Genomic DNA, 22773 nt, shown 5'->3' with positions numbered 1-22773 from the left:
TTCGGCAGGGGCTGCAGTAGGCTACACATCTCTGCTCAATAAAGCCTCGATTACTCTCTACTCTCGTATCGTCATAATTGATAGTGCATCAATTTATCAAGCAGAGATTTTACAGCGATGGACCTCCGCATCAAGCCAGATCTCCTGAAGCTGCACCCTCAAGCAGACAGCGCCACGTCGGCCTTCGATCATTGGCTAGCTTGTTTTGAAGCCTACATCGGATCAGTGACAGAACTACCCTCAGAAACACAGAAACTCCAGATTCTGTACACACGGTTGAGCTCTGATATCTTTCCCCTTATCCAGGACACACCCACCTGAGGCCATGGCACTTCTGAAAGATAACTACACCCGGCCGACCAACAAACTCTATGCCAGGCACCTCCTGTCCACATGGCAACAACTCCCCAGTGAGTCACTGGAAGATTTCTGGCGTGCCGTGCACGCCCTGGCGAGTGACTGTGATTGCCAGGCAGTTTCGGTTGTTGAACATTCCGAACTCCTAATCAGGGATGCTTTCGTTACGAGCATAGGGTCGGTGTACGTCCGCCAGCGCCTCTTTGAAGGGGGTACTCTCGACTTCACGGCGACCGAGAAACCAGCGGACCTCACCAACGATTACCTCCCGTAATGTACAAGCGTACGCCCCCGACCGCATGGTGCCCCCTTCCTGGACATTGTGGACCCCACCAGCGACCGCCTCCGGCCAACCCCAGGCCTGCACCCCGTGGCAGGCAGCCAACCCCGGGGGGCCCAGGTGCTATTTCTGTGGGCAGACAAAGCACCCCCGGCAGCGCTGCCCGGCGCGGAGTGCTATCTGCAAGGCCTGCGGGAAGAAAGGATATTTCGCTGCTGTGTGCCAGGATCGCCGTTGTAACCAGGTCCATTGTTCCTACGCCGCCCCCCCCCCCCACGTGCGACCCGTGGGCGCCGCCATTTTCGTCCCCGCAACCCACGTGTGGCCCGTGGGCGCCGGCATCTCCCTCGCATCAGACCAGGTGCGGCCCGTGGGCCCCGACACCTTTAACACAGCCGGCCACGTGCTGGTTGGTGCCACCATCTTCGGCGCCTCAGGACTCTTGCTCATCGGACACCTCATCGGGCCGCTCATCGCTCGCAACCGTCGCCGACCAGCCCGAGGCCCACCAACACCAGCCGCAGCTCGCCTCCACCACCAGCCCTGGCTGCACAACCTTGCAACCGAGTCAACAACGGTAAAGGTCGATGGGCACAAGGCATCCTGCCTTCTTGACTCCAGGAGCACGGAGAGCTTCATCCACCCTGAAACGGTAAGGCGCTGCTCCCTCGCGGTACAACCCATTACCCAACGAATCTCCCTGGCATCCAGATCCCACTCCGTGAAAATCAGGGGGTACTGCACCGCCAGCCTCACCATCCAGGACGTAGAGTTCAGCAACTTACAGCTCTACGTCCTCCCCAACCTCTGCCCTGCCTTGCTACTCAGCCTGGACTTCCAGTGCAACCTCCAAAGTCTAACTCTGAAATTCGGCCAACCGTTACTGCATGTGGCCTCATGGCCCTTAAGGTCGACCCATCTTCCCTGTTTGCAAACCTCACCCCGGATTGCAAACCCGTCGTCACCAGGAACAGACGGTACAGTGACCAATACAGGACCTTCATCAGGTCTGAGGCCCAGCGACTACTGCGGGAAGGCATAATCAAGGCCAGCAACAGCCCCTGGAGAGCCCAAGTGGTAGTTGTAAAGACTGGGGAGAAACACAGGATGGTCGTTGACCACAGTCAGACCATCCATCGGTACATGCAGCTCGACGCGTACCCCCTTCCACACATATCCCACGCAGGGACTGGTTTAGCAAACTGGGCTAAATCGCTGGCTTTGAAAGCAGACCAAGGCAGGCTAGCAGCACGGTTCAATTCCCATACCAGCCTCCCAGAACAGACGCCGGAATGTGGCGACTAGGAGCTTTTCACAGTCAATTCATTTGAAGCCTACTTGTGACAATAAGCAATTTTCATTTCATTTTCATTTCCATTTTTCATATCTGATATGGTCAATCAGATTGCACAGTACTGGGTCTTCTCGACAGTGGACCTGAAATCTGTCTACCACCAGCTCCCCATTCGCAAGGCGGACCACCCATACACTGCATTTGAAGCGGACGGCCGCCTTTACCACTTCCTCAGGGTTCCCTTCGGCGTCACTAATGGGGTCTTGGTCTTCCAACGGGAGATGGACCGAATGGTTGACCGGTACGGACTGCGGGCCACCTACCCGCACCTGGATAACATCACCATCTGCGGCCATGACCAGCAGGACCACAATGCTAACCTTTCCAAATTCCTCCACACCGCCAAATTCCTGAATCTTACGTATAACAAGGAGAAGTGCGTGTTCAGTACCAACCGCTCAGCCATCCTTGGCTGTGTGGTGCAAAATGGAGTTCTAGGGCCCGACCCCAATTATATATGCCTCCTCATGGAACTCCCCCTCCCCCACTGCACCAAGGCCCTCACACGATGCCTGGGATTCTTCTCATATTACGCCCAGTGGGTCCCCATCTATGCGGACAAGGCCCGCCCACTCATTCACTCCACCGATGGCCAAGGCTCACCAAGCCTTCAACTATATCAAGGCCGACATCGCCAAGGCTACGATGCACGTGGTCGACGAGCTACTCCCCTTTCAAGTCAAGAGCGATGCATCAGACATCGCACTGGTCGCCACCCTCAACTAGGCCAGCAGACCCATGGCATTCTTATCATGCACCCTCCATGCCTCCATAATTTGGCACTCCTCCGTCGAAAAGGAGGCCCAAGCCATCGTAGAAGCTGTGCGGCATTGGAGGCATTACCTGGCCGGCAGGAGATTCACTCTCCTCATTGACCAATGGTCGGTTGCCTTCATGTTCAATAACACACAGCAGGGCAAGATCAAAAACAATAAAATCTTGAGGTGGAGGATCGAGCTCTCCACCTACAATTATGAGATTTTGTATTGCCCCGGTAAGCTCAACGAGCCCCCGGATGCCCTTTCCTGAGGTACATGTGCCAACGCACAAGTGGACTAACTCCGGGCCCTCCATGATGGTCTCTGTCATCATAGAATTTACAGTGCAGAAGGAGGCCATTCGGCCCATCGAGTCTGCACCGGCTCTTGGAAAGAGCACCCTACCCAAGGTCAACACCTCCAGCCTATCCCCATAGCCCAGTAACCCCACCCAACACTAAGGGCAATTTTGGACACTAAGGGCAATTTATCATGGCCAATCCACCTAACTTGCACATCTTTGGACTGTGGGAGGAAAGTGGAGCACCCGGAGGAAACCCACGCACACACAGGGAGGACGTGCAGACTCCGCACAGACAGTGACCCATGCTGGAATCGAACCTGGGACCTGGAGCTGCGAAGCAATTGTGCTATCCACAATGCTACCCTGCTGCCCTGTCACCCAGGGGTCACCCGGTTCTTCCACTTCATACCTACCATTGCGGAAGTCAGGGCGGCCACCAAAGACTGCCAGGTCTGCGCGGAGTGCAAAACGTACTTCTACCGTCCAGACCGAGCGCACCTGGTGAAGGCCTCCCATCACTTTGAATGCCTCAGCATGGATTTCAAAGGGCCCCTCTCCTCCACCGACCGTAACACGTACTTTCTTAACATGGTCAACGAATACTCCAGATTGCCCTTCGCCATCCCGTGCCCCGATATGACGTCTGCCACAGTCATCAAAGCCCTCACTAGCATCTGCACTCTGTTCGGTTTCCCCGCTTACATCCACAGCAACCGTGGATCCTCCTTTATGAGCGATGAGCTGCGTCAATTGCTGCTCAGCAAGGGCGTTGCCTCGAGCAGGATGACCAGTTACAACCCCCGGGGAAACGGGCAGGTGGAGAGGGAGAATGGGACGGTTAGGAAGGCCGTCCTGCTGGCCCTGCGGTCTAAAAATCTCCCAGCCTCCCGCTGGCAGGAGGTCCTCCCCGGCGCCCCCCACTCCATCCGATTGTTACTTTGCACGGTGACTAACAAAACCCCGCATGAACGTCTCCGAGCCTTCTCCAGGAAGTCCACCTCCGGAGATTCGCTCCCAACGTGGCTGGCAGCTCCAGGACCCGTTCTCCTCCGCAAGCACGTGCGGCTCCACAAGGTGGACCCGTTGATCGAGAGGGTACAGCTGCTCCATGCAAACGCGTAGTACGCCTACCGCAATGGCCGCCGAGACATAGTCTCCCTCAGGGACCTGACACTAGCTGGTTCCCCCCCCCCCCCCCACTAACTGTCCCGGCACCACCCATCCTCCCCCCAGCGCACCCCACCACAGCCCCCGCTCCAGGACGTTCCGTCCTCCCCTTGGTCCCACCCAGGGATGAAGATGAGGACTACACGCTCCCGGAGTCACCCGCGACTGAGCCGCGCCTGCATCGCCACCGGGACTGCGGCGCTCACAACGGAGGATCAAGGCGCCCTACCGGCTAAATTTGTGAACTTTCCCCAAAAATGTACACTTTAAAATGCTCACATACATGTAACTAGTTTTCCACCACCCCCACTGGATTCTTTATTAACAGGGGGTGAATGGGGTAGTCACCACTGTTTGTATATATCACGTATATGAGATGTATTACGGTAAGGCTCCTGTACTACTGGTACGGGGGTAGATCCCTTCCTGCTGGCTCCGCCCAGTAGGCGGAGTATAAATGTGTGGGCTCACCAAGCTGCAGCATTTTGGCAGCAGCTGCAGGAGGCTCTACATCTCTGCTTAATAAAGCTTCGATTACTCTCTACTCTCATCTCGTCGTAATTGATAGTGCATCATCCTGCAAGAGTTTTGTAAGTTTTAATAAGGTCACCCTCATTCTTCGAAATTCTAGGGAATACAGATCCGGTCTCCTCAATCTCTCCTTTAATGACAATCCTGCCACCCCATGGATTAATCTTGTGAACATCTGTAGCACTCCCTCTATGGCAAGGACATCCTTCCACAGATGAAGGGGCCAAAATGTGCACCATACTCTGAAGTGTGGACTCACCAAGGCTCTATAACTGCGGCAAGTCATCCTCCTGTACTCAAATCCACTTACGATGTAGGCCAACATGCCATTTGCCTTCCTAGTTGTTTGCTGGATCTACATACTAGCTTTTCGGGAGTCATGAACAAGAACATCCAGGTCCCTTTGGACTTCCCAACCTCTTACCCGTTGGGGAATATTCCGCCTTTTTGTTTTTTCCACCAAAGTGAACAACTTCACACTTATTCACCTTGTTTTCCATCTGCCCTGTTCTAGCCCATTCACTTTGCCAGTCAAAATCCTTATGAAGCTTCCTTGCATCCACCTCACAACTTACATTCACTCAAGATCAAAGGTAGGTCGGAGCAAACTCCTAAAAAGGTAGATGCAACTTTTTTTTCTTTCCTGAGAAGCATTATATGCTGATACCATAGTAATGTATCTTCCTTTGATCTAGGTGTACAGATCCACAAGTCACTGAAAGGGGCAACACAGGTGGAGAAGGTAATCAAGAAGGCATACATCATGCTTAACTTCATTGGCCGGTGTGGTGACTGTATTGCTGTAACAATTCACCATGTGCTTATCTGTATTACGCCGTTGCCCATATGGGCTCCACCTGTGGACCATTGTATGGTATTACCGATAATGTAGCATGTTGGGGCCTGTGTGGGCTCCGCCCATGGCTCTGCCCCTTGAGGGGAGGTATAAAGAGCAGTCGCCCTGTAGGCGGCTCCCACTAACAGACCAGTCCCAGGCAGGCACTGTTCTAGTTGATTAAAGCCACAGTTTACTCCTACTCCTGGTTTCGTGTGAATTGATGGTCGCATCAGCCGGGGCATTGAGTATAAGTATTGACAAGTCATGTTGCAGCTGTATAGAACCTTAGTTAGGCCACACTTGGAGTATAGTGTTCAATTCTGGTCTCCACACTACCAGAAGGATGTGGAGGCTTTAGAGAGGGTGCAGAAGAGATTTACCAGGGTGTTGCCTGGTATGGAGGGCATTAGCTATGAGGAGCGGTTGAATAAACTCAGTTTGTTCTCACTGGAACGACTGAGGTTGAGGGGCGACCTGATAGAGGTCTACAAAAGTATGAGGGGCATAGACAGAGTGGATAGTTGGAGGCTTTTTCCCAGGGTAGAGGGGTCAATTACTAGGGGGCATAGGTTTAAGGTGCGAGGGGCAAGGTTCAGAGGAGATGTACGAGGCAAGTTTTTTGCACAGAGGGTAGTGGGTGCCTGGAACTCGCTGCCGGAGGAGGTGGTGGGAGCAGGGACAATAGTGACATTTAAGGGGCATCTTGACAAATACATGAATAGGATGGGAATAGAGGGATATGGACCCAGGAAGTGTAGAAGATTTTAGTTTAGACGGGCAGCATTGTCGACACAGGCTTGGCGGGCCGAAGGGCCTGTTCCTGTGCTGTACTTTTCTTTGTTCTTTGTTCTTTGTTCTTTTCACTTCACGTGGAGTCTTCCTAAGAGGCTGCCCATATCTTCAGCTTGTGGCAGCCAGGATCCAATACCTCACAGCAGGCCACATCACACACATCATTTAACATAAACACCAGCGCAGATCCAAGCTCTCCGGGATATTTGCGCTGTGTGTTGGAGGACGGAGCAACACGTGAAGTCTCTTTCATGAATGAGGAGTGATAAAGGTAGCTGGGATAGGAAGCAGTTGCCCAGGCCCCTAACTCATGCTGTTCCTTGTACCTTGATATGCTACCAATCTGCCAGTTGAACGTACAGTTAAACGTCTTCATGGCACCTTTTGGGATAATGCACCTCTGACCTTTCTGCTCTAATATGCAATGTATTTGCACAGCTGCAGGGCAACATGTAACATATGGCACCTTCAAAGGCAGCTGCAGGGAAACACTGTGGATTGAATGAGCAAGTCCAGATATAATTTCAGGTGGAGACATGTGCTTTGTGGTGCTGTGATTTCAAGCACTGTTCAAGGGATTTTCACTGGAGTCAGCAGTCATGGCTGCAGAAGTTATCAATGGTCTCTGAGCAGCAATCCATCCAGTCTGTCTGGGTATGCACATAGGTGCCTTGGACGGTTGCATAATGAAACTATTATTGGTACTTGTACGATAACAGGAACAGCTTGCACCTGTATGTGAAACATTCCATTCTGATTCACATGAAGAAAATGAGGAGAATAATGAAATGGAGGGTACGGGATTAGCATCTGTAATCAAGAAACAAGAAATGGGTTTTGAGAGTACTTTGTGAAGAGCGCACAAGTAAGATAGCAGGAATCAGAACAACATTTCAGAGTGCACAGCTAAAACAGCTGAAAGGTCAGGGAATAACACTTATTTACTTAAAGTCATCTGAAAATTAATAGAAGTCCTTTTGTTAATTAATGGAATCAGGGTGAAGTCTGATAGAAAAATTGGGTGCCATTTACAACGCTCTGTACTCTTGAAAAGGTTAACACTTGTGTAAATCTCCTGTATCCGATTCCGGGGAAGCTTCCTTACTACAGAGAAAGCAATGTTGCTGCTAAATCTGTCACATGCTTGATACATCTATGGACAGCAAACAGACTGATTAGGCAAATATCCTCTGCAGTGGCATAAAAGCTTAATGCTGCTGAATCCTTCACAGGCAGGGATCTGTCTGCAAAGGGCACAGTGCTCTTTTGGCCATCTTTGTCACCAAGGATATGCCCGTGCACAATTGTGTGGGTCCCGAAGTGCGTGTCCTAGGGCCTCATGGTACCCTGATTAACTTACCTTTTATGTGTAATATTAGAGCAATACCCAAAGGATCTCCTATTCTCAGTCCTTTGTTGCAAATTCAATTACAGCTCCAGGCAAGAACACCGCACAAAATAATGAGAAGTAAAATCCTTCGAATAAAAACCTTCCACGGCAGCAGAAACTATTGCAGGAAGCCAAATGCATCTAGGTTCTTTAAAAGATAACGGGTGGGATTCTTCGGTCCCCCACTTTCTCGATGGCACACCGTTTTCTGACTGCAGAATTCTCTCTTCTGTTCTCTCTTCTCAACTTGTCAACTGGATTTCCCATTAAAGCCACCTCACATCGTCAGAAAACCCACAGGCAGGGGTACATTGCCAGAGGGAAAAGAGATCCCCAACATCCGGAGAATTCCAGCCAACATTTTGTTACACTTGTTACACTCACAATAAGGCCCTTTCCCCTCTGACCCCTGTGCTCGCTGTAGCCACATTGACTTGAGGTCAAGCAACATACTGATTTTCAAATTATCTTCCTTATTTTCAAATCCTGCTCTGGCTTTCCTTCACTGCACCCCTCTGCCTCTCTACCCTGCTTTCATTCTTTCAGACAATTCTTAAAAATTACACCTCTTTCGAGGCTCATGCTGGAGGCATCTCCAGCAGCTTTGTGCCTGTCCAATTTATTCAACATAAAAATGGCCCAAAGTAAATGGAGACCATGGGCCTGTTCATCCTGATCTCCCCACCCACACTCACAGGCACTGAGAGAACGGGTTAGCAGGAGAGCCTCTCAAAATCAGGGCTGTGATTTATGCTGGGAATATACTTATCGGTTTCACAAGGAAGTAGAGCAGGAGAAAAATAACCCAATTCGGAAAAAGCTCCAATTCAGCAATGTGAAGATCAGATTGCAAACCGTGTTGCCAAGTCCAAAGGCAGAGAAAGGGCAGGATGGAGGTAACACAGGGAGTAGGGCCTTATGTTTGCTTTTCTGCGAATGAAAATTTATCAATAACCTTACTAACCTTGATAACTGGTGCCTTATCCGTATTATAAAGCCGAGAATTGCAATTATTTCTGGGTACGTTTCCTCTAATACTGAGTCTGTGCGTTTGAGTAGTGCAGGCACAAAGCTATCCCAAACACACAAACAGGTGCACACGTGGAAAGTACAGGCACTCCCGCTCCAACCCCCCAACCCCTGGCCCAAGTCTGAGAATTCTCCCAGATCACCAGCTCCAGAAGTGGATTTCCTGGTCCGAAACCAAAAGGCTGGCCAAGCTAGTTGCCAATTCTGCTCGATGCCAAATATTTATCAGGTTAAATTACATAACTACTTCATGTGAGCTCCAGTCTACCTGCCTGTCGTAACCTTTGATTATAACTAACAGACACTCTGACGGAGTTATATTAAACGCCAGGAGACCTGCTGCCCCAGCAGCTTTATATCAGCCGCACCACTAATAGCTGAAAACCTTAATATTAGAGACCCATGCTCTGAGTTGCCAGAGGCAGTAAAAAACACTCCATAAAAAGGGTCATATATAAAAGCCTGCAAGCGCGCTGTGCTATTACAGTAACTGGAATGGTACCTTAGACCCTGCAAAATGTTATCAGCTCACAGCACTCCATAAACCTGCCTCTTATCAATCAATCTCATGGGGCGGGATCAATATTCTCCTCTAACAACTATCTGCCTTGTTTTGCAGTGCTGGGAACACACAACCTCTCCTGGTAATGAACTACTCGACTGCCATCTTTCATTTTTTTTTATTTACTTGTGGTCTCGGTGTGCTAAAAATAACAGTTGCAATCGACTTCTGATGGAGCAGGGGCACAATCTGTGGCCTTTATTCAAAAAGACCAGTGTCAATTCATTCTTCCTGCAAAGTGATCTCAAATTTGATGCATAATTTTCTTCAGGGAGTAATGCACCTAAAGGCAGAATTATATTATTTTCATTGAGAATTGCTGCCATGACATTGGCCGCCACAATTTCTCTGCTCCTATCACTCACTCGAACCTGCCTCTCTCTGAACGGGCTGCACTCCTTTCTCAGGTTTAACCTGAATATTATTATCAAACCCTTGACAAGGGTGATGCAGTTGGTGCTTGGTGAACTAACTCTAACTGGCAGACGCTGAAGGCCAACTCCCTGATGCTTACTTTCCACCTCCTCTTGGGCCATTGCCCACCATCAAATTTAAGCCGTTATTTCCAAGACTACGGCTTGCCTCTACGCCTCCAAAGATCTTCCTTTCATGACCTCAACCTCATAGACCCCCAGCCCTGACAGCTCACTTCCACCTCCTTTCAAAGGTCCACAAAGTGGCCTGCTCTGTAGACCTCTTGTTCCAGCCTGTTCCTGCTCCACAGAACAACTCTACTTTTTCTCCCCTGTGTCCAGTCTATTCCCACCTACATCTGCAACACTTTGCATGCCCTTTGCCCCTTTGACAACTTCCAGTTTCCTGGACCACCTGGCCACCACCTGGTTGAGCCTGTTCAAATTAAACAACTTCTCCTTCAACTCCATTAATTTCCACACATATAAGAGGTACAGTTGAAAATAGGTCCTGGCTATGTGGGCCTTTTGTGAGATATATGCAACAATCCTTGTTTAAGTCCTACTCAGCTCCCCTCCCCCATCGGTGCTATTTCCTGCTCTCACACTGAACTGAAAACTTTCATCAACTTTGCTTTCAATAAATTAGTCATCCGAGTGTGAGACGACGCCTTCCACAGAACGTGGGAGTCATTCACACAACTGTTCCGGGACCTGTTTGTGGCCAACAAACACGCAGAAGAATAGTCAGGTAGCCAACAATCAGGGGAAAGTAGCCAAGGCGTGAGAGGGAGGGATAGACCGGGGTGGGGGGTGGTGGGGGAGGGGGTGGGGGGGTCAGCTAAACCTAAGAGAAAAGAAAGACGAACCACAGGAGAAGGGGAGGGGGGAAGAGGGGAAGAAGGGGGGGATGGTGGGAAGAGGGAAGAGGGAGGAGACGGGAGCATTAGAGGGGAACCAGAGAGGTGGAGGGGGAGAGGTAAGGGAATGGTAGCCGGAAGGAGTGCACGGGAAACGATAACAATCTTGGCAAACACAGGAACAGAGAGCAAGGAAAAGACGGGCGAAAGACGGGACGAACGGCCGAAGCAGAGGTGAACGCAAGACGACAACGGCAGAGAAAACCGTCCGGGAGAAGCAAGTGACAACACCAACACCAGATCCATTCTCGTACTGCCCTCTCTTTATTGGACATAACCAATGTAATTGTTTCTCCGGCACCCAAATGTATATGTACCTCCCCAGTCCCCCCCCCCCCCCCCCCCCCCCCCCCAGCCCACAAACAGGTGCCTACTTATGTGTTAAAAATAATATTGCTAACTGTAGAGTTGCTGTTGTTGATGAGCTGGTGTACAATATTGTACCTTTTTTTAATTTTCTTTAGTTTTCTTCTCTTCTATAGGTATCAATTATTTTCTGTGCACATAACTGTAAATATACTTTATTCAAAAATCCAATAAAAAACATTTATAAAAATAAACTTTGCTTTCAATTTCCACCCTTCCCTCACCTTCACATAATCCATCTCCAACTCTTCCCTTTCCTTCCTTGACTTCTCCATCTCTACTTCTGGGAATCAATGAAAATTCACTATAAGTCTCCGAGCTCCTGGAGCTCTCTTGACTACCCTTTCCCGCATCCCAGTTGTTGGACTCAAATTCATTCTCCCAGTTTCACAATCTCCGCTTTTATCATGATGTCACCTTTCATACCGATGTTTCCAGTATGTCTTCTTCATTCCTCAACAAGGGATTGCCCTTCCTAACAACATGATTGACAGGGCCCTCAATCAAATCCGACCCCCTTCCTGATTGCTGCTCGAAGAACAATGATAGGGTTTTCATTATCCTCAACTTCCATCTCAGCCTCCACATTCAACAGACCACCCTCTGTTATTTCCACCAACTCCAGTGTGATGCCACCACCACATGCAACTTGCCTTCCCCTGTCAGCATTCCGAAGGGACTGTACCATTTGTGGCATCCTATTCCATTCCTCATTCATCCTGAACATCCCTCCCCCTTCCCACGCACCTTCCTACTCAAGCACAGGAGATGCAACACCGTCTTTTTACCTCCTTCCTTCACACAGCCCAAGGCCCGAAGCAGCCCTTCCAGATGAACCAGCAATTTACTCAGCATTCTGCATTCGCTGTATACAACGTGGTTCCCTTTAAATTGGAGAGACTAAATGAAGATTGAGTGATCGGTTTGCAGAACACCGCTATTCAGATTGCAAATATGACACCGAGCTTCATCTTAATTCCCTGCTCCACTCTACTTTTACCTCAGCTTCCCTGTTTTGTTGAAGCTCAAGGAACTGCATCTCACCTTTGATCTGTCACTTAATACTCAGCCTTCCAGATCGAACATTGAGTTCAACACTTTCAGAACATAACCTCTGTTTTGTTATTTTTCAGTGTTTCATTTTTTTGGGAGTACAAATAACAAAGAAAAGTATAGCACAAGAACAGGCCCTTCGGCCCTCCAAGCCTGCGCCGACCATGCTGCCCGTCTAAACTAAAATCTTCTACACTTCCTGGGACAGTATCCCTCTATTCCCATCCTATTCATGTATTTGTCAAGATGCCCCCTAAACGTCACTATCGTCCCTGCTTCCACCACCTCCTCTGGCATCGGGTTCCAGGCACCCACTGCCCTCTGTGTAAAAAACTTGCCTCATACATCTCTAAACTTTGCCCCTCGCACCATAAACCTATGCCCCCTAGTAATTGACCCCTCTACCCTGGGGAAAAGCCTCTGACTATCCACTGCGTCTATGTATGCCCCGCATACTTTTTGTGGACCTCTATCAAGTTCGCCCCTCAACCTCCGACATTCCAGTGAGAACAACTGAGTTTATTCAACCTCTCCTCATAGATAATGCCCTCGATACCAGGCAACATCCTGGTAAATCTCTTCTGAACCCTCTCCAAAGCCTCCACATCCTTCTGGTAGTGTGGCAACCAGAATTGAACACTATACTCCAAGTGTGGCCTAACTAAGGTTCTATACAGCTGCAACATGACTTGCCAATTTCTATATTCAATGCCCCGGCCAATGAAGGCAAGCATGCCGTATGCCTTCTTGACTACCTTCTCCACCTGTGTGTCTGTTGATGATTCTGCAGCTTCCCATTTACACCTCCTCCAGGCCCATCTTTGTTATCTTTACTTGCCCACTATCACCTCCTTTTGTCTCACACAATCATCTATTTTGTCTGTTAATCTTTTCTGCCTTCAATCCTAGCACAGACCTTTGCTTTTGTGCTTCTCCCCCGACCCGCTTTCCCTGCCTGTATTCTTGCTTAACCCTGCCATGTTCATAGTCAAAGACCCTGATGTGTTCGGCAGGCTGGTTTGATGTGGACTGTTTTATTCAATGATAGAACTGATATACATGTTCAGCTGTGGGTCGACACAATACTGAACTGACTGGAGACCTTGTATTAGCCTGACCAGACTTACTAGCTACAACATGGTGTTTGCACTGGCTAGCTCGTGGACTCTGACTGTCTCAGTGGCTGAGTCCAGAGAAAGCGGGAAACCTAGTGCCCTCTGGCTTTATAGTGGTAGTGTCCTGTCTGGTGATTGGCTGCACTGTGTTGTGTGCTTACTGGTCGTCCTGTATGTCAATCACTGCCTGTCTGCACCTCATTATATACATGAGTGGATATTATGACAGACCCCTCTGTAATACTTAGACCAGGCCTTTGATGTTGGCCAATTGGAACACGAGTTCCCTGATTAGTGGGCCAATCAGGGAACCTCTTCTTTGTATATACAGGGAGTGTCAGATCCTCTGCGCTCCCAGAATAGACAGCAAGCTGAATGCACATGGTCGTACTGCTGTTGGTTTTGTTAATAAACGGGAATCTGCTGAAGGGACTTCTGCCTCTGTGGACGTATTACACCCTCCCACCTGGGTTATTCTCACCTCTGACCTCTTCCATCGGCAGGGGATACAAAAGTCTGAGAACATGCCCTAACAGATTCAAAAAACGTTTCTTCCCCGCTGTTGCCAGACTCCTGAATGATCCTCTTATGGACTGATCTGATCTCACACATCTTCTCTATTGAGTAGTACTACACTCAGTGTGCTTCACCGATGTATTCACCATGTATTTATGTATGTCTATATTTTTTCATGTATGGAACGATCTGTCTGGACTGTATGCAGAACAATACTTTCCTCGGTACACCTGACAATAAATCAAATCCAATCCAATCACGTCTCTTAAGTTTTCCCAGTTCTGACAACAGGTCATAAACCTGAAACATGGAGGTGGATTTGAGAAGTCCATCAGAGGTGGGAATGGAGAGGTTTACGGGCCTGGAAGCTGGGAGGCACGGTAGCACAGTGGTTAGCACAGTTGCTGCACACTCCAGGGTCCCAGGTTCAATTTCTGGCTGGGGTCACTGTCTGTGCTGAGTCTGCACGTTCTCCGCGTGTTTGCGTGCGTTTCCTCCGGGTGCTCCGGTTTCCTCCCACAGTCCAAAGATGTGCAGGTTAGGTGGATTGGCTATGCTAAATTGCCCTTAGTGTCCAAAAAGGTTGAGTGGGGTTGCTGGGATAGGGTGGGGTGTAAGCTTAGGTAGGGTGCTCTAGGGGGCAGCACGGTGGCACAGTGGCTAGCATTACTGCCTATGGCGCTGAGGACCCGGGTTCGAATCCTGGCCCTGGGTCACTGTCCGTGTGGAGTTTGCACATTCTCCCCGTGTCTGCGTGGGTTTCACCCCCACAATCCAAAAGATGTGCAGGATAGGTGGTTGGCCACGCTAAATTGCCCCTTAATTGGAAAAAATAATTGGGTACTCTAAATTTATTTTTAAAAAGGTAGGGTGCTCTTTCCAAGGGACAGTGCAGACTCGATGGGCTGAATGGCCTCCTTATGCACTGTAAATTCTATGATTCTATGATCTTCGTGCCTCGAGGCCATTTTGGAGGAAGCAGGATTACTGTTACACATGTGCAAGCTGCAGTTAGCTTGTTAAGATAAGTAAAAGGCCACGTTAATCACAGAATAATAGAGTTCCCATCAAGTCTGCATCGACGCATGAAAAACACCTGACCTACCAACCTAATCCCATTTGCCATCACTTAGCCCATAGCCTTGTATGTTATGATGTGCCAAGTGCTCATGCAGCTACTTTATAAAGGGTGTGAGGCAACCCGCCTCCACCACCCTCCCCGGCAGTGCCAGTATTTTCTGAATTTTTATTATTAAAGAATACTTGGAGTGGTTAAAGTAGTGTTCTGGAGTGTGTTGCTAGCTTGCTACTTTTCAAAAAAATCATGATCCTAATACTTCCGAGAGAGAGAGAATTCCTTCGGGAAAAATGAAATGTTCCAATGATTTTGATTGGTTCCTGGGAAATCTAAACTAAATATTCAGTATAATGACTACTTTACATGTGAGAGAATATTGAACAATGCACAAAGATTTTGAAAATGTAGCAAGCCGAACAAATTTCAGTATTGATATAGAATAGGGGCAGGATTCTCCGACCCCACCCGGGGTGAGTGGGGGGGGGGGTGCATATCCCACGATGCCGCTGCGATACCAGGTCGCCGATTCTCTGGCGACCAAAGAATTGGCATCAATGGCACCGGAGCGGTCGTCGCGGCCGCCCCCCGCTCGATTCTCCGCACTCGACGGGCCGAGTGCCCGCTGAGTTCGGCCGAATCCCGCCGGCACCATTCGCGTGTGGTCCTACCCGGCGGGACCTCGACGTTCATGCTGCGGAGGCCGTCCTGGTGTGGGGGACGGGGGATCTGACTCCGTGATCGGGGCTAATCCCAGCGGGGGACTATGTTCCTCTGCGCTGGGCCCCTGTAGGGCTCCACCAGCACGGAGAAGGCAACCCACGCGCATGCACGGACCCGCGCTGCCTGTGCTGCCGCACATATCAGCAGCTGGAGCTGCGTGAAGCGCTCCAATGCTGCGCAGGCCCCCTGTGCAGTGCAGGATCACCGCTCCTAGGGGCCAGATGACGCTGTCGTAAAACGCTTCGGTGTTTACGACGGCGTCAACACTTAGCACCATTATCAGAGAATCCCGCCCAGGGTTTTTACTCTTATTGCTGAAACACACCATTGCACTCTGAAAAGCAGACACAAATCACCATTTAAAAAAACAATTTTAATTCAACAAACTGCAACATGGACCAAAAGCACTCTAGCCAAGACACAAGGCCAATGATTAGAGGCCTACTGGAAATTTTGGGTGGACCTGCCAGCCCTCTGGGGCACCGGGAGTGAGGCAGGTCATCAGCCCAGTGATCCACGATCGACATGAGGACCACACTCCTCCCACAGCCATGCCTACCTGGCCGCAGCTGCAGCCAGAGGCCACCCTGTGGAGGGGTTCTCCTGTGCCTCCCCACAATGGTGGTCCAAACACCGGGGGCAATGCCTTGTTTTTTAATTTGTAAAACCTGCTGAGACTGTGCCTCCACCTTTGAGGAGCTTTCCGTGTCAGCTCCTTCAGTGCCAGAGGGCCTCCTATTAGCCCTCCAGCTTTCAGATCCTGCCAGCCATCATTAATTGGAAGGTGAGCATGTCCTCCTGCCATTAATTGGCCTTTCATTCAAAAATCACAGCTCGTATCACCACGATGCCCGGTGGGGTCAGCACCTGTAAATTATCCTGAAGTCGGGGTCCTAAAAATGAAAATCCAGTCCATTAACTCGATGTCTCTCTCCACAGCTACTGCCAGGGTGGCTATTCTGCCTTTATTTCAGATTCCCAGCATGCACAGCAGTTTGCATTGAGAATTATACCATTGCTTCGACCTCCTGTGCTCCACAGCTTAAATCATCATTTTGGTAGAGGGTAGAACGCATGTCTTCAGAATCCATCACTGCCGTTAAATTGAATGCATAATTGTTGAAGACTTCATTTCTATTAACTGCGAGAAACACTGGCTGATTTCCCATTTCCCCAGCTCAGGGACGCTGAGCCCAATTGCCGTGCTCTTGCCATCTCTCAGCTGAAATCAGCTAACTCAACGCACATGTGAGGTTTGAACTCTGGGACCTACATAGCATTAGTGGTTCAGTGCCACATCAGGGACTGCATATACTCACTAAGTTGGAGGGAAATTTTACTGCAATTTTTAGATTTCCTTCCTTTTCCTGTCTAAGGCCTCGTATTCCTAACAATGCAGAATAAACAAAATGTTAAGAGAGTAAAGCTCTTTTAACCTAAACTTAAATACTTATTCATTTATTTTTCTTACTGCACTCTGCCGTTTCGTTGCCAGGAAGTCTCCTTACTTCAGGCGTTTCCCGCAGGGGGTCAAGCATTTATGCCAATGTACAGGCAGAATATATAGTGGGCTGCTTAGCCAATAGGACCTTTTTGATGTTGACAAAGGCGCATTGGCAACTTATTCTTGCCCAAGGTGGACCCTTTATCACAGAACACTCAGTGACAAAACTTCAGTGACCGACGTGAGAATAAATGACCATTGACGATGAAAGGGAACGAGAAAGTTAAAATGAATACAAAAACGCACCCCATGAGTTGTGCTAAAAAACTTATGAAGTAATGGTACTATTTCAAGTCACTTTTGGGCCAACGCAATTGACTTGGATGGTGTCGTAAGTTGTTTCAGAGGAGTTACGTTCAACTAAGATTCCCACTGCAGAGCCCTGCAAAGTTGTGGATAGTTATGCAATAGTCATGCTGGTTCCTTGCTGAGCCACGGTTAATGCACTGAGTGCAAATGCACCTAATTCACATGAAGCTTCTGGGCATCCATTACCAAGCACTGAATCTGTGTTACATTGTTAGGGATATTGCTGTTCGGATGAGATGCCAGCACGAGGTCCAGCTTGCCTGCCTGCATGCTTTAGATGGGTCTTTGTCTTGCATACGACATCCTGCAGCTTCACAAGTCTATGTCCGATTTGGACAACCAAGTCACATCACTGTCTGTTGGTAGGTAGACAAGCTTGAATTTTTGAAGGCCACATTCATTCTGTTGGGGATTCAAGTGACCACAGTTACATAGTGAACAGGCATTGAAATTTAATTTGTCGAAGAGGTACGATATCCTTGCAGGGAGAGTGTGGAACCTGTTGAGGGTAGACCATTGTTTTCAAGGGAGGTTGAGCCCTGGAGACTCTACTGTCTGATCACCGACCTTTATTGGCGCTATTGGTGTCAGCCTGGAAGTTGAGCTGTCTATTCTTTTTGCCAAAACCTGCATCACTCAAAGCATTCACACAGCACCAGAAAAGTTTGCTTGATTTGAGTCACTTATTTAGTGGGTTCTGAAGGACTTTGTGGATTGGCAGTTCTGGGTTGGCTTCACTGCGGTCAATCTCTTTTAGCATTTTTGCCTGCTGGCACACGTCAGGAGGTGGGGCATTGGACAGGTCTTGGAGCCATAGTACAAGGGTTGGTTTCAGTGTACCACTGATTATCTGCATTTTGATGCGTTGAGTATAATGTCCAAGCATTTTATGTGGCTGTTCTCTGCCCTTACAGGGGAGCAGTGTTCTGCTGAAGAATACACACGAGTAAGGCCAGCAGTGTACAAATGTGTGCATTAGATCCCCAGTCATATGTTTTATTCAAAATTATGATTGGAATTAGCACCCCCATAAGCACATTTTCAGACCCCGCCTGCCTCGTGCACTTGGAGAATCAAGCAGGGCATGTGTTAGAGGATGGTGTTGCAAGGCCATCCATCCATCTACCCCTATTCTCCCAGTCCTATGCAGTCTTCCATCAGCCCCACAGCATAATGGGGCCCACTTTGATGAATTCATCAGCATCCCTTGTCCAAGCCCACAATCCTGACCACTTCTTTTACTCCTACATTTGAAAAATATGTTTCTGACAGGTGAAGCCCCCCATTGAGAGCTCAGAGGCAGAAGGTTACTCCCCAAGAATTCAAAACCACCAATTTCACAAAGAAATAGCTGATGGACTTAAAACAGAATTGTCGGCCGTGGAATCCATGAGTTGTCTGGCTCATTACCATATCATTCAATGAAACCAGGGACCAGTTAGATAAAGCCAAACTCAACAATCTTTACAGCTTTGTGATTGGCAGGCAGATACTGGCATCCATCCAGGAACCCGCAAATTGCGCCTCTGGTTGCCACTTCATCCAAAGAGTGACACCTCCAGCGATTGAACGCTGCCTCAGCACTACAATGGGTGTCACGCTACAATACAAGCTTATAATAGTTTAATGCAGTTGCATCAATAAGCCTGGGTTTAAATCCTCCAATGCAAACAATCTGCCCAAATTAACTTTAATTAAAACATTCCCACGCGGTCCAGCTCCCAGGAAGCATCAGTTCACAGCATCAACCTGCTGCAAATAGCATCAGCTCAAGATGGAATGGTCTCCTTGATCTTGGTTTCATCAGGGCTCTGCCAATTGGGAACATATGCCCTTTGATGAAAAGCTCCTAGTTATGTCCAGGATTGATCCAGACCATCTTCTTCCAACAATCCTCAACACCGTCTTTCCTAACCCATGAATCCTAGATATTGGTGAAATGTTTTGTGGGGAGGCAGTGATACGCAGGGAAATTTCAAGATGTGTCTTAACCTTAACTCCTTAAAACTACAAGGAAACATGTAGCAAAATGAGGGAAGAAAGCTTCAGCCAGCATAGGGCAGGTTTACAACTGCAATCGAGACACATGCAAACCATTAGGACTCACAATGCTCAGCATTCCAGTACTGTCCCAGGGGGTAAGCAGCCTTGGCTCTATGTTTACACTACAGAGCATTACAGTACCATAAGTTAACTCAGTTTCCTAGACAGCTCCTGGGCGATTTAAAGCTCCATCACTTGAGAAGCTGATTTTTACAGTTCTGCAGATTTCGCACCATTGCAAACTGAGAGTTGATCTCATTCTCCGGGAATGTGCAGGCTGTAGTCTCCAGGGATCGTCCACACTTCAACTTCAAGTAGATCTGCGAGACCAAGGGCATCTGTATGGCTGACATAAACGCTGCACCGTGTAAGCAACGTGCACCATAGTTTGTGGGAAGGATAACGATGGGTTTCCAAAGGAATGGGTGCCAGCTGATTCTGTCAAAATATAAGATGCTCCACCGGGTGTCTTTCTCCTCATCCTGAGCAATTTTCCATCGTTACTGATGATGAAGTTCAGACGACTATTAAAGCAAAGATGGGAATCAAGTTCAGATAACTATTAAAGCAAAGGTCGAACCCAGATTACCAGCTGGAAGACTACGAGATATTCATTTTGAAAATTGTCCGCCAGTTTTTATATCTCCACGACTTTTATCTCCATTTAAGTCAAGGGAAGTAACAATTCAGGAGGAATTTAAAACTGGCTGCTAATTCATGATTGGCTGTTTTGCACCAAAGGGCAATAAGTACCCACTAGAATTAAAAAGCTCCTCCCAACAAAGACTAAATGTTTTGAATATACGTGTGCATCAGTCTTCCTTGCTGAGCCACGAGTGAAATGTTGTGGGCTTATATTTCATGGCAGTGAGCTACGCAAGACCAGGGACAGTGGAAATGTGCGGCTTTGCTCATATCCATTGAGCGTCAAAGGGCCTATACACGTTAATCAAGTGAAAATTTTATCGTTCCAAGTTAATTTCTCTCAGAGAAGGGGCACCACCAGTAGAACGGCTGCCAAAAGTCAGAACGGCACTAAAGCAACATTGATTCATTTTGAAATATTTCAGTTTATTTCCATGAGATTCTGCTCCGTTTTCGGAATGCTTTCGCTTGTGAGGTAATGGGAGCATCAAGTTATCAGGAACAGAGGAGTCACTGAGTCTGAGAGCATGGGGTAAGAATCCATTGAGTTTGAGAATGTAAGGGAGAAGTCATTGGGGCAAAGGTGTACAGTCTTTAAAAGGCTTAGGGATAGATTATGTGAATGGGCTAACATTTGGCAGATGGTAGGTTGACTAAGGGTCACAGGTGTGTCCGAGCTGGGACCACAACAGGGAAGAAATGTTGAGCAAGAGCCAGTAGCAGTACCAATTTTAATGCACAGGCTTTGTTGGAGCAATTTTGATATCACTTTTCAAGTTGAAGTGAAGCATTTGCAGCTCCAAAATTTGAAAACAGTTGCACGGATTTCCTATCCTGTTAGCTACCATGATGCTTTTTTTTTTAAACAAACAATTTTATTGAGGTAGTTTTAGGCTTTGTAAACAGTTACAAACATCAACAGAAAGAAAGCAAAAAAGGCAAAAATGTGCAAACATCCACATACATTCAACACTTCAGTCGTAACATACTGCACAAACCCGCTCTTCTCCCACCGGTACTACCCGCCATTTTATCCCTCCTACTCTACTCTACTCTACCCTACATGCCTCCTCCACTGGCCCCATATCCGCAGGGTCGCCATCACTACCGGGCTGCAGGAGTACCTGGCTGGCGGCAGCGGTAGAGGAGCCGTGACCAGGGCTGCCAAGCTGGAGCCCCTGCACGAAGCCGCCTCCACCCGCTCCCAGATAGACCCCGTACCTACCATCCACTTCCTTATCATAGCGATATTGGCCGCCCAGTAATAATTAATCAGACTCGGCAAAGCCAGCCCTCCCTCGCTGCCGTTCCTCTCAAGCATCGCCTTCTTCACCAGCGGGGATTTTCCCGCCCAGACAAAGCTCATGATCATCTTGTTAACCCTTTTGAAGAAGGACTGTGGAACAAAGATCGGGAGGCACTGGCAAATAAACAGAAATCTTGGGAGGATTGTCATCTTTACAGTCTGCACTCTCCCTGCCAGTGACAGCGGGAGTGCATCCCATCTCCGAAACTCTCCCTTCATTTGCTCCACCACCCTAGCCAAATTTAACTTGTGCAGCCTGCCCCAGTCTCGCGCCACCTGGATCCCCAAGTACCGGACATTTTCCTCAACCAGCCGAAATGGTTGCCCTCTCAATCTGTTCTCCTGGCCCCTTGCCTGTACCACAAACATTTCACTCTTGGCCATATTTAATTTGTATCCTGAGAACTGGCCGAACTTCCTCAACATTTCCAGTATAGTTCCCATCCCGGCCACTGGGTCCGACACGTACAAGAGCAGGTCGTCTGCATAAAGAGAGACCCTATGTTCTACCCCGCCCCTAACCATCCCCTTCCATCCCTTTGCGGCTCTCAGCGCAATCGCCAGCGGCTCTATGGCCAGCGCAAACAGCAGCGGGGAGAGCGGGCAGCCCTGTCTGGTCCCATGGTACAGCCTAAAGTACTCTGACACTTCTCTGTTTCTCCTGACGCTGGCCTTTGGGGCCTGATATAATAACTTGATCCAATTCACCAGTCCCTCCCCGAACCCAAACCGTCCGAGCACCTCCCATAGATAGTCCCACTCCACCCGGTCAAAGGCCTTCTCAGCGTCCATCGCCACCACTACCTCCGCCTCCCTGCCCGCCTGGGGCATCATTATCACATTAAGTAATCTTCTCAAGTTGGCCGACAGCTGCCTACCTTTCACGAACCCAGTTTGGTCCTCCCCAATCACCTCCGGTACGCAGTCCTCAATTCTAATCGCCAGTACCTTTGTCAGGAGCTTGGCATCTACATTAATCAGGGAGATTGGCCTGTAGGACCCACACGCCTCCGGGTCTTTACCCCGCTTCACTATCAGTGATGTAGTGGCTTGCGACATCGTCGGCGGCAGGGTCCCTCTGTCCCTAGCCTCATTAAAAACCCTTGCCAAGACCGGGCCCACAAACTCCGAGAACTTCCTATAAAACTCTACAGGGTATCCATCCGGCCCCGGGGACTTCCCCGACTGCATGGTCTTTAGGCTCCCAATACCTCCTCCACCCTGATCGGGGCCCCCAGCTCATCCACTCGCCCCCCCAACTACTGTTGGGAATGTTAACCCGTCCAGAAACCTTTTCATCTCCTCCGGTTCTTCCGGAGGCTCCGAAGTGTACAGCTTGCGATAGAAGTCCCAGAATACCTTATTCAATCCTGCCGGGTCCTCCACTTTGCGCCCCTCCCCATCCATCACTCTACTTATTTCC

General features: G+C 48.9%; 1 long non-coding RNA gene across 1 annotated transcript in view; it reads right to left on the bottom strand.

The window, feature by feature from the left end:
* LOC119977261 overlaps positions 1-8835 on the bottom strand; it is a 53563-nt gene extending 44728 nt beyond the window's left edge. The window contains exon 1 of the long non-coding RNA XR_005463144.1: positions 8736-8835. This is a non-coding gene — a long non-coding RNA (uncharacterized LOC119977261). The remainder of the gene's footprint in view (positions 1-8735) is intronic.
* Between the last annotated feature and the right edge of the window lie 13938 nt (positions 8836-22773).

This window comes from Scyliorhinus canicula, chromosome 1, assembly GCF_902713615.1.
Source record: "Scyliorhinus canicula chromosome 1, sScyCan1.1, whole genome shotgun sequence".
Lineage (NCBI taxonomy): Eukaryota > Metazoa > Chordata > Chondrichthyes > Carcharhiniformes > Scyliorhinidae > Scyliorhinus > Scyliorhinus canicula.
Note: the sequence above shows the minus strand (reverse complement) of the source record. Positions and strands in the feature narration are given on the sequence as shown.